Consider the following 11337-nt stretch of genomic DNA (forward strand, 5'->3'; position numbering starts at 1 on the left):
AAGCTACCGATGGTTTAATAACCAGCTCTCAAAGTTCAGCTGTTGTGAGGCAGTACGAGCTCCACCCAGCTCACCAACAGTTAGGCCTTCCCTCCCTTATTACATTTCACCACGAGGCTGTGAACATGTGGTTTGGGTTCCTTTCTGGTTTACATGCTCATATAGATTTTCCTGTGTTTTTCCTTTGACCATTTCAGCAAGCGTCTGTATACCACTGCCAGGCATCTGGAAATCTCTTCACTTTTAACCTTTATGTGGCATTTCCCTGGACGTGGGGTTTTCGTACACATCATTGATTTGAGGACAGGGAGGGAAAGCTGCTGCCCTCGGCTCGCTCTGACTTCTTCCCAGGAGGAGTTGCCGACCTCATGGGCCAGATTGCAGATTGGTGAGCCCACTTTATTTTATTTATTTTTTAAATTTATTTTGCTGTATGCGGGCCTCTCACTCTTGTGGCCTCTCCCGTTGCGGATCACAGGCTCCGGACGCGCAGGCTCAGCGGCCATGGCTCACGGGCCCAGACACTCCTCAGCATGTGGGATCTTCCCGGACCGGGGCACGAACCCGCGTCCCCTGCACTGGCAGGCAGACTCTCAACCACTGCACCACCAGGGAAGCCCGGTGAGCCCGCTTTTACTAGTGGGAAGGTCACCTGCTAGTCCATGTTCCCCTTTATGTGGCTGGGTGGGTGCCATCTCCCTCTTTCCTGGATCTCATTTTTCTAATATACCTGCTATGGCATGATGGGCGGCTACATAAAATACAGGCCACCCAGTTAAACTTGAATTTCAAATAATGATCCCTTTTTAGCTCAGGTATGTCCCAAATATTGCATGGGACATGCTTATGCTGGAAATATACTTATGTATCCAAATTGGATCATGTTTCAATGCACGGTGGCTGCATTTTCCCCATGTTAGAAGGATCCTAATGAAAGCACCTTTTGTTTTTTTTTTAACTTCCTAAGGTCTAGCTCAGAATCCCCAAGGATAGAAATTTATTTCCCTGTGGCGGGAATGGGATTTTAACCTCAGTCACATCATAGGGGCTGGGATAGCTGTGGAATTTTCTTAGAAACTCAAGCTTCCAAAAACAAGTAGTTAAAGCTGGGGAAAGAGCAGACAAAAATAATAAAATTACTTTTTAGTATTCATTAATAAATGCTGTTGTGCCTGGAGATGATCTATCATATAACATGTCAGTTTTTTGGGTTTTATTTTGTTGTTGTTGTTCTTTTGTCATTTCTTGCATGACTTACATTTCTCCAAGGCAAATATCATTTTTATTTTAAAAAATTAAAAAATAAAGAATTCTTTTGTGTTCATCTGAAATCAAATGTAAATGGGCATCCTGTATTTTTACTTGCTGTATCTGGTAACCCATGAACTGGTGCCCTTGTCCTTGTTAGGGCTCAAGCCTAAACATAATAATGTGGAAACTTGTTTTCTATTTTCTTTTGTTTTTGGAGAGTCTGTCTCTTGGGAACTTCATGAGAAGGGGTCAGTTTGGTATTGGTATTCCTGGGTGCTCCAGCGCAGGGTTTGGTATTCCTGGGTCTTCCACCAAATATCAGGAAAACCTCACTTTGAAGTCTAACAATTTGGATTTGGGTTTGGGATCCGATCTAAGTCTTTGATGAATTTAATCTGTGCGCATTTATTGTGTCACCTATTATGTTTGGTTTACTTCTGTCATTTTGTTTCTAATGAGCCATGCTTTCTCCAGTTAGTTTTCTTTGGTGGATTAGAAGTCCCTCTTGTTTTTATTATACCAGAGGTTATCTTAAATACAGAAATCTTGATTTTCCATCATATGCTTTTCCTTGCTCTCTTATATCTCATTTTAGGGGGAAATTATTTGGGATTTTTTACAGGCAGATGATTATGATCATTGTTATTCATAATAAATTACTTTAACGTATTGTGTATCTTCAGCGTTAATACTTATTTCTGATAACTGGGAGTGGGTTTCATGCCTCATTATTTGTAGTCAGCCCTGCATTTTTTTTTTTTTTTTTTTTTTGTGGTATGCGGGCCTCTCACTGTTGTGGCCTCTCCTGTTGTGGAGCACAGGCTCCGGACGCACAGGTTCAGCGGCCATGGCTCACGGGCCCAGCAGCTCCGCGGCATGTGGGATCTTCCCGGACCGGGGCACGAACCCGCGTCCCCTACATTGGCAGGCGGACTCTCAACCACTGCGCCACCAGGGAAGCCCAGCCCTGCATTTTTGCATTCTGGTTGTCATGGATTCTGGTTGTTAGTTTCTATTTTCTTTGTACTATTTCTACCCTACGCTTGAATTCGCTGTTTGGATTCTTCAGTCTTATCCTCTGTCACCAGGCCATTGAACGCGGGAGTCCTCGGGGCTCTGTTTGCTCTTCTCACTCTTCCTGTCTGTGTGCAGACAACTAACCAATAAGCGGCTCAAGATCCAAACCATCTGCTGAGTGCAAACCCACAAATCCACTTTGCTAATTGGCGGCTCCCCTTGGACATCTCATGGGACCCTCACACCTAGCCTGCCCCAAACCATCTAAAAACAACCTTCCTGCCCTACCTGGTCCTGTGTCAGAGTTCCCGTCTCAGCCGACCATGCCATCACCTGTCCACTTCTATCCACTCCTGCAGAACAGGGACCCTAATCTTTCTTTCCCTCACTCCCCCTGCCTCCCCGCCCCACCCATGTCGAATCCATCACCGAATCCCACCACTCTTAATTTCGGGGCAACTTTTGAATCTATCCAGATTTCTTCATCCCATCACCACTGCACTAATTCTAGGGACTATTGTCTCTGCTCTGGTCTAAGGTCTCCTAACTAGTCTCCCCACCTCCCCTCTGACCTCTGTGTACACCAGACTCACAGGGAATATCTAGAAATCCAGATACAGTGCCCCCCCCACCCCCCTGCTTCCCACTGCTATTAAGATATGGGGGAGGGGAAAGATAGGGGTAGAGGATTAAGGAGTACAAACTGCTAATGTATAAAATAAATAAGCTGCAAGGACATGTACAGCACAGGGAACATAGCCAATATTTTATACTAACTTTAAATAGAGTATAATCTATAAAAATTTGGAATAGCTATGTTGTACACCTGAAACTAATTAATATTATAAATCAACTATGGTTTAATAATAATAATAATAAAATAATATAATAATAAATAAATAAATAATATAATAAATATAAATAAATAATATAATAAAATAATATAATAATAAAATAATAATAAAAGATACAGTTAGGATTCTTCAGGTGTCCACAAGACCCTGCACACCTAGCCGGGCCTGGAGCATGTTTCTGCTTCTCTGTTCTTCTCAGCCTCTCACGGGCTCTGTGCTCTCTGCCACCAAGGGCCCTTGGAATCTCCTGCTTTGAACCTCTGGTTTCCTCTCTTTGTGTGGTTAAGCTCCTACACCTCCTTCAGAGCTCAACCCCCCTTGAACTCCTTGCTAGGTTAAACTCCTCTGTTCTTTGCCCTTGTAGCCCCAGTGCCTCTCCTTCACAGCACTTTATGCCGTTGTCACTTTACATTCATTACTATCCCCCTTCTGATGAGCACCTGCCTTCCCCAGGAGGCTCCAGGCTCCCCAAAGACATGGATCGTGTCTGTTTCAATTCCCTACTGTATTCCCAGTGCCCAGCACAGCACCTGGTGCCTAACAGTACCCAAGAAATATTTGTTAACTGAATGAGTAAGTGAATGATTTGGAGCTGGTCGCAGCTACAAGTGACGTTGAAGATCATCCCTATTACTGAGAGTGGACCTTGAGGCTGAGACCCCAGGGGAGGGAGGATCCCTGAGAAGCCTGGGCAATTGAGAGTCAAGTTCTAGGGTTTTGAGTTCCAAAGTGCTTGATTGCGAGAGCCAGATGCAGGGGAGAGAAGAATGTGTCTGTTCGCTTGGATTTTAGTTCTCAAAGCTTGGCTTGGCATATCACACACAAAGCCAAGGGGACCCAGAGCACACAATTTACACCATAAACCACAGGGTGGGGAAGAATGGGTGGCGATGAAGAGTGTTCTCCTGCCCTAAAGGAGATGAGTTCAGTTAGCGAGTGTGGAAGGACCAGATGCAGGGGCTGCGGTTAGGGTTTAGAATTACTGGGTTCCCGAGAATGTGTCCAGCATCCCATCCTCCAAGTCAACCCCAGTTAATGTTGTAGGGAAGGCCTCATAGTGAAGCCCAATATGGCGCCCGACTGGTGGAGCAGAGTGGCCGAGGGAAGTGTAGAAATGGAGTGGCCTGAGGACAGCATCAGTGAGGCCAGCGACTCCAGCACAGCACAGAGGGGTAGGCTAGAGTCCTCAAGCCCCCAGAGAGGGTGTGCATGTGGCTGAGTGTGCATGCTGTCCTGAGTGGGCCTCAGGGTCTCAGGAATTGTCAGGGGCCTTGGCTGAACTGTAGTTCCTGCAGCAACAGGAATCAGGGGGACCCATACTCAGAGCCCAGTGAGGGCTGAGCGCCACTCCCAGCCTGACAACCCTCCCAGGTGCTGGTGCGGCATGTGACGCCTCCCCGCCTCGCCTCTGGGCTCTGGCTTGGAGTGCGCCCTGAAATCTGAAGACAAGGGGCATTTACTGAAAGAGGAGTGGAGTGAAGTGGCTGTTCTATTTAATGTTTGCACTTTGCTTCCCTACCTTCAGTGGAAATGGGAGCTTAAAAGCTAGAATGAGTTTAAATATGGAGAAATAGGGAAATAGGTTTCTTATACCGGGGATGTGGTCTGGGAACTTTATACTTGCTGCATAGACTAACCAACTCCTCGTGTTACTTGAGGTTCCAGCAGGGAACGGAATCCAATTCAGGTGGAGTTAGTGAGGGGAAAAATGGTGGGTAAAGGGACCCAACCCAGGCATCAGGGTCCTACGGAAGAGCAACAGTGGGAAGAATGGGAGGGTGGGTGGACAAGGGCAGGGGACGGGGATTCCACTGAGAACTGGAGACATAAATCAGAGGCCACCTGGCAGGAGCTGTAGTCACGGAGAGGGTTGAGCTACTGCCAGAAATGTGACCCAAAGGAGGAAGCCAGCAGGGAAGAAATGTTGCCTTTTCTCTCTCCTCCCAGCTTCTGGGACCCAGAAGCCAGCCAGCAAGTGTGTCTGGGTGGTGCAGACGGCAGAGGCCAACTTCTGGGGCACAGAGCAGGGTGGGAAAATGGGTGGGGTGGAGTAGGGGTTGGAGATGAAGAATAGCTAGCACATCCTTCTGATTGAATAGATGGGGAGACTGAGGCCCAAGCAGGGGAAGGGCTTGCCTAGGGTCACCTAGCAACTAGAAGGCAGAGGATGCCTCCTCCCCCCCACCTCCTCATTCTTGTATTAGAGCTCATGGTCCAAAACCGCACTGCTGTATTTCCTTAACACACCTGGCCTGGGATGCTGGGAAGAGCTCTTGGCCTCCTGATAAAAGAGCTGGGCAGTGCCAGCCCAGCTGGCACTTTTCTCATTTTCAAACCTTATTATAAAAAGGAATCAGAAAATGAAAAAATGTAGAGAGAAGAAAACATGATGGGGTCTGTTCTTCCAGATTTCCTCACTATGCTTGGACGCACACATTTGATAAAAATGGGGGCGGGCTTAATAAGGCGGGACAAGGAGGGGTCGGCACTCAGTGAGTCAGCAGCAGGGTTCCTTGAAGGAAAGGCACATGGAAAAGAGGAGAAAAATGAACAAAACAAAACAAAAATCCAGTCGAGGGAAAGAATGGTGGTTGCTGGGTCCGGCTTCAGTTTCCCCAGCTGCTCCTGGGCAGGGGTGTTTTGAGGATTAGATAAGAAACAGACAGCAGAACACTTGTGAGTTCCCCGGCAGAATTCCTTTCATCCTCTGGGCCTCAACATGCTCACCTGTACAGGGCTCCGCACTGGTCATTGCCTGGTGGTGATGTTTGCATCCTTAGAGCCGCCCTGGGAGGGGCCCGGTAAAGCCTGGCCTGCCTTGAGGCTCGGTACATGCCCCACTGGAGGTATGTGAGCGATGTGCGATGGTGTTTCAGTGGGCGGTGCTTCGGTTAACAGTTACACACATGCTTTAATGAATATCAGCTGATCACAAACATATTTAACAACCGGCATAGTGCAGGACTCAACCAATCAGAATGGACAGTGTCAGTGACTAACCCTTGAAGGTTAACTGAACCAGAGCAGCCCGCCTGGTTATTGGGGTGATAACTGTCCTCCGAGAGTGGGTTCATGTTGTTTTCATCACCCTGGCCCCAAGACCCTCCGACAGCAGCCAGGCCACCACAGACATGCTCCAAGCTTTGAGCTTTTTTTGTTTTTTCGTTTTTGCGCGCGGCCTTTCTCTAGTTGCAGAGATCAGGGACTACTCGTCGTTGCGGTGCGTGGGCTTCTCGTTGCGGCGGCTTCTCTTGTTGCAGAGCACGGGCTCTAGGCGCACGGGCTTCAGTAGTTGCTGTGCGTGGGCTCAGTAGTTGTGGCTCCCGGGCTTAGCTGCTCCATGGCATGTGGGATCTCCCTGGACCAGAGCTCGAACCCGTGTTCCCTGCATTGGCAGGCGGACTCTGAACCACTGCGCCACCAGGGAAGTCCCCAAGCTTTGAGCTTTAATCTCAGCCTTGCCCGCCCCCCAGGAAGGAAGGAAGGGGGGTTGGGGTGGAGTCGGGTGGCTGCTGCCTGGAGGTGGATCACCTGGGAGACCCCTTGCTGGTCAGCCTGTTTCTGGAGCATTTATCCAGGTGGGGCTCCTGGCACTGCCCAGCTGTTTTATCAGGAGGCCAAGAGCTCTTCCCAGCCTCCCAGAGCCAGGTGGGTCCCCGCCCCTAACACCACTGCTTCATATCATCTCCCTTATTTTCAGGTGTGTGGTTGTAAATTACTTGTATTTCACTGCTTGTTTTTAAGTTTCATCACTTTTTTTTATTGTGAGATAAAAATACAGGAAAAAAAGCAGTCAACTCATATGTCCAGGTTAACACATGATTGTAACTACTCAGATTAAGGGGAGTTGGGTTTCTGGGAACTCGCACTATCCTTTCCCAATTACAGCCTCCTTCCTTCACCCAGAGATCACCCCTATCCTGACTTTTATGATAATTTCTGTGCTGTTCTTTATACTTTCACTGCCTGGGCAAGTCATTGTTTATATTTGTTTGTCAAATGGTAATCTTTATTGTAAAAAATTTTTGGTAATCCTTGTTTTCTTTTTTCCCCACTCCTCCATATCTCCCTCCCCTGTCCTATTTATAGTGAGTAAAATTGTTTTTTTTCCCATCTACTGTGAAGATTCAGGTTTCTTTCTTTCTTTTTTTTTTTGTGGTACACGGGCCTTTCACTGTTGTGGCCTCTCCCGTTGCGGAGCACAGGCTCCGGACGCGCAGGCTCAGTGGCCATGGCTCACGGGCCCAGACACTCCGCAGCATGTGGGATCTTCCCGGACCGGGGCACGAACCCGTGTCCCCTGCATCGGCAGGCGGACTCTCAACCACTGCACCACCAGGGAAGCCCCAAGTTTCTTTTTTTTAAATGAGTTATTTTAGGGAATTCCCTGGCCGTCCAGTGGTTAGGACTCCGTGCTTTCACTGTGGTCGGCCTGGGTTCAACCCCTGGTCAGGGAACTAAGATCCCACAAGCCACGTGGTGTGGCCAAAAAAAAGGGAAAAAAAGTTATTTTATACACTAACATTTAGAGACAAAAAAGAAAATTAGAGCGGGTGTCATATGAGATGGGCAAAATGGTGATGCTACCCGAAGAGCCAAAGTTTGGAAAACACTGTGTTCCATTTGCAAAGAGAAAGAAGTCCTGGAGAGGTCACTGTTGAGTCAGGGATGGAACGAAGGTGAGCGGCCAATATGGGCCACTGTCCTTCGGGAAGCCTAGCAGCTGCAGCGCCACCATGACCACCAGAGGGCAGCATGGCCCCAGCTTCTGCGGCCATCACAGCTTCTCCAGTGGGCGGCTCACCGCATCTCTCTGGATCCGTTGAATCAGCACCTCGGAAGCTCCAGGCATGTGGGATGTGGGATGTGGTGTGTGTGGAGGGTGTGCGAGGACAGTTTGGACAGGACGGTTACCGCTTGGAGAGTTTTGCTTCCGTAGATTGCTCTACAGAAGTGGGCACAGTCTTCTAGGTTCAGAGTCTGGGGGTTGCGTGTGCGTGTGCGTGTCCCTGTGTGTTTGTGCTGGTTGTGCTGGTGGTGTGGGAGTGGGTGACCACCAGGCAGAGCAGAGCAAGTGCGACAAGTCGGAGGCCTTGGGCTTTGCATTCTGGCCCCATCTTTCACCCAGGTGGATGGAAAGTTTTTTGTCTTTGTTTGTTTTTGTTTTTTAGATTTTGTAATCATCCATCATCCATCCATCCACCCATTTATCCATCATCCATCCAGTGTAGTAACTAAACTCCATGTGTCCTTTTTAGGTGTGGGAACAGAGTGGTGGACAAGATGCCCCATTCCTACGTTCCTGGAGTTCATGCTTTTGTGAGAAGGTCAGATAATAGCAAATCATCCCATAGACATGAAGTGACAAGTTGAGATAGCTGCTTTGAAAGGAGAGGAAGGCTGGTGTGATGTGAGTAAAGAACTATGGGACCATGTGGGAAGGGGTGAGGGGTTCTTCCCTTAGGAAATTATGCTTGAATTGAGATCTGAAGGGTGAGTAGGAGTTACCTAGGCAAAGAGTCAGGAGGAAGAGCATTTCAGATGGAGGACTGTGCATGTGCAAAGGCCCTGGGGTGAGAATGGGCTCACTGTCTTTGAGGAACTGCAAGGAGGCAGCTTGGCTAGAGTGCAGGGAGAAAGGGGGAGAGGGCCTGGACCTGGGATTTGGAGAGTAGGCAGGGACCCTCAGGCTCTTAACTTTTTCATTTCCAAAGTGGGGCAGTAAGGTTTGTTTTGCAAAGATGATTCAGTGTAATGATGAGTCCAAAACGTCTCAGGTAGGGCCCAGTACACAGTTGGTGTCAATAGATGTGTCTATGAGGGGAGGGCACCTGGGGGGCACAGCCTGGTTAAAGGGTGAGCTGTGGGAAAGCAGCAGGCAGGTGTGGGCACTGGAGTTGTCTAGGTTGATGGTTGACGGCAGGGCCCAGCTGAGAAGCACATTTTCAGCATGGTGAAAATTACGGTTGGCATCACTCTCTTGTTGAAAACAAAATGAAATTGGAGAACATACTGTTTTCTTTAACTAGGCCAAGATGACTAATTATTAGACTCATTTTTTAAAGGTTACCATATACAGACATGCGATTAGATGGAGACAGGAGAGTTTGGAAACCTGATTCATTCTGAAACTCCGATTACATGGAACGCATGTGTGGTTTCTGAGCAGAATGACTGTGACCATTCAGTTTCACTCAGCTGTCACCACAGGTGTGACACAAAACAAAATGTTTTGCATCAGCTCCAAAGAGCATCTTGGGGTAGCTCACGGCAGCACCTGGGGATCTCTGTCAAATTGTAAAGGGTGTGAATGTGGGAGCTAGTATTGGGTAAGGGAGGGAGAACCAGCCTCCGAGTTCCAGCTATGGCTTTGACTCTTAGTGGTCGTGTGGCCTTGGCTAACTCTCTCTTTTCTTTTGGGCTTGATTCTCCATCTGGGAAAAGAAGGGCCAGCCAGATGCATGAGCCCAGTGTGGTCCAGTTTGGGGATGCACAAGCCCAGTGTGATCCAGTCTAGAGATGTACAAGCTCAGTATGGTCCAATCTGGGAATGCACAAGCCCTGTGTGGTCCAGTTTGGGGATGCACAAGTCCACTGGGGTCCAATATTCACAGACCCAAGGGGCCCCTCAAGGTCCTTCAACCCCTTCAAAAATCACTTCCCAACTCTGGGACTTGCAGTGGAACATTCACAAAGCCAGTGTCAGGGCCAAACATGGCCCAGGGCTTTCTAAGTGCCAAGTGCAGTGTTGGGCACTTGGACATACCTGGTCTCATATCCTTTTCACTTGGCTTTTCACAGGTGAGGTAGGTACCATTATTCCTACCTTTGGGGTGCAGAGGGGCTAAGCAATTTTCAAGTCACGGAGTAAGTATGGGGCAGAGGTGGCATGTTTTCTCAAGCCTATTTGATTCCAACACCTCCCCAATTTGGAAACAACAAACAAAGTCATGAATAGTTATCAAGGTTTAGAGGCTTCATAGCAAAACGGTGGAGGAGACCTTGCAGGTAAGCAGGAAGCCTAGCAGGTTCCCCACCCATTCTCTACTTCCTGGCCTGGGACCTGAAAGCAGAGAGGTTTCATTGCTCATGTGGCTCCATGAGACTGTCCATTTGCCCCTTCCTGTGGTCAAACTCAATGGTGCTAGAGCATCACTGAACAGGACTGAGGCCATGTTTAGTCTGCTGGATTTGTTGTGTAAAGCATCTTCCCTGGTAGTTGTAAAAACACACAACTTTTGTCTTAATCGTTGGCCTTATGGCTAAGCCAGACTAGGTCAGGTGTATCCTCCTGGGTGCCCTGAGTGTACTTACTGCCGTTTGGATATCTGACACCAAGCACAAGTAGTTGGCTGTGTCTGGACCTGAATCTCGCTTCCCAACAATGGGATTGCCCATGAATCAGTCACCCTATAGCACCCTAAGTGGGTTATTCTTATCAAAATGAGAATGGTGCTAAAACTGAACATAAGTCACTATTCATTATCAGCAACAGATTTAAGAATATAATGCATAATTTAAAGCAATATTTAAATCAATGTAAATGGCTCAACACAAGTAAAAGATTCTTGCTCCAAGTACACCCTTGACACCTTCTAGGGATGGGCATGACCCCCCCCTACCCACCCACCTCGGCATATGAATATGTTTTTCAAACTATTTCCCAAATCAGACCATTTTTCACCATTTCCACTTTACCACCTTTGTCCAAGCTCCCAGCAAATGACGTGGATTATTGCAGTAGCCTCCTTGCTGCTCCCCCTCCGCTGAGCTTCTCTCCCTGCCGGTTATTCTCTGCACAGCAGCTGAAGGATCCTGTTAACAACTGGAGTCAAATCATACCAGTTTCTGCCCACCACCCTCGAGTGGTGTCCGTCCCACTTGGAGTCAGAGCCGAGGTCCTTGCAGTGGCCTACGTGGCCTTACGGGTCTGCCCTCCTCACCCTCCGAGCTCGTCTCCTGCTGTTCCTTTGCTCTTCTTCCAGCCTCTTTGGCCCCCTTGCTATTCTTCCAAGTGTCTTCCTACCTCAGGGCCTTTGCACTTGCTGTTCTTTCTGCTTGAAACACCCATGCATATTCCCCCAGGGATCCATGTGGCTCCCTCCCTCGCCTCCTTCAGGTTTATGCTAGATTGACACCTTCCCAGATAGGCTCTCTTGACCACTCCACCTAAAATATCAGCTCCCTTCACTCTTTCTTTTTTTTTTTTTTTTGG

Source organism: Lipotes vexillifer, unplaced genomic scaffold (assembly GCF_000442215.2).
Source record: "Lipotes vexillifer unplaced genomic scaffold, Lipotes_vexillifer_v1.1 scaffold53, whole genome shotgun sequence".
NCBI lineage: Eukaryota > Metazoa > Chordata > Mammalia > Artiodactyla > Lipotidae > Lipotes > Lipotes vexillifer.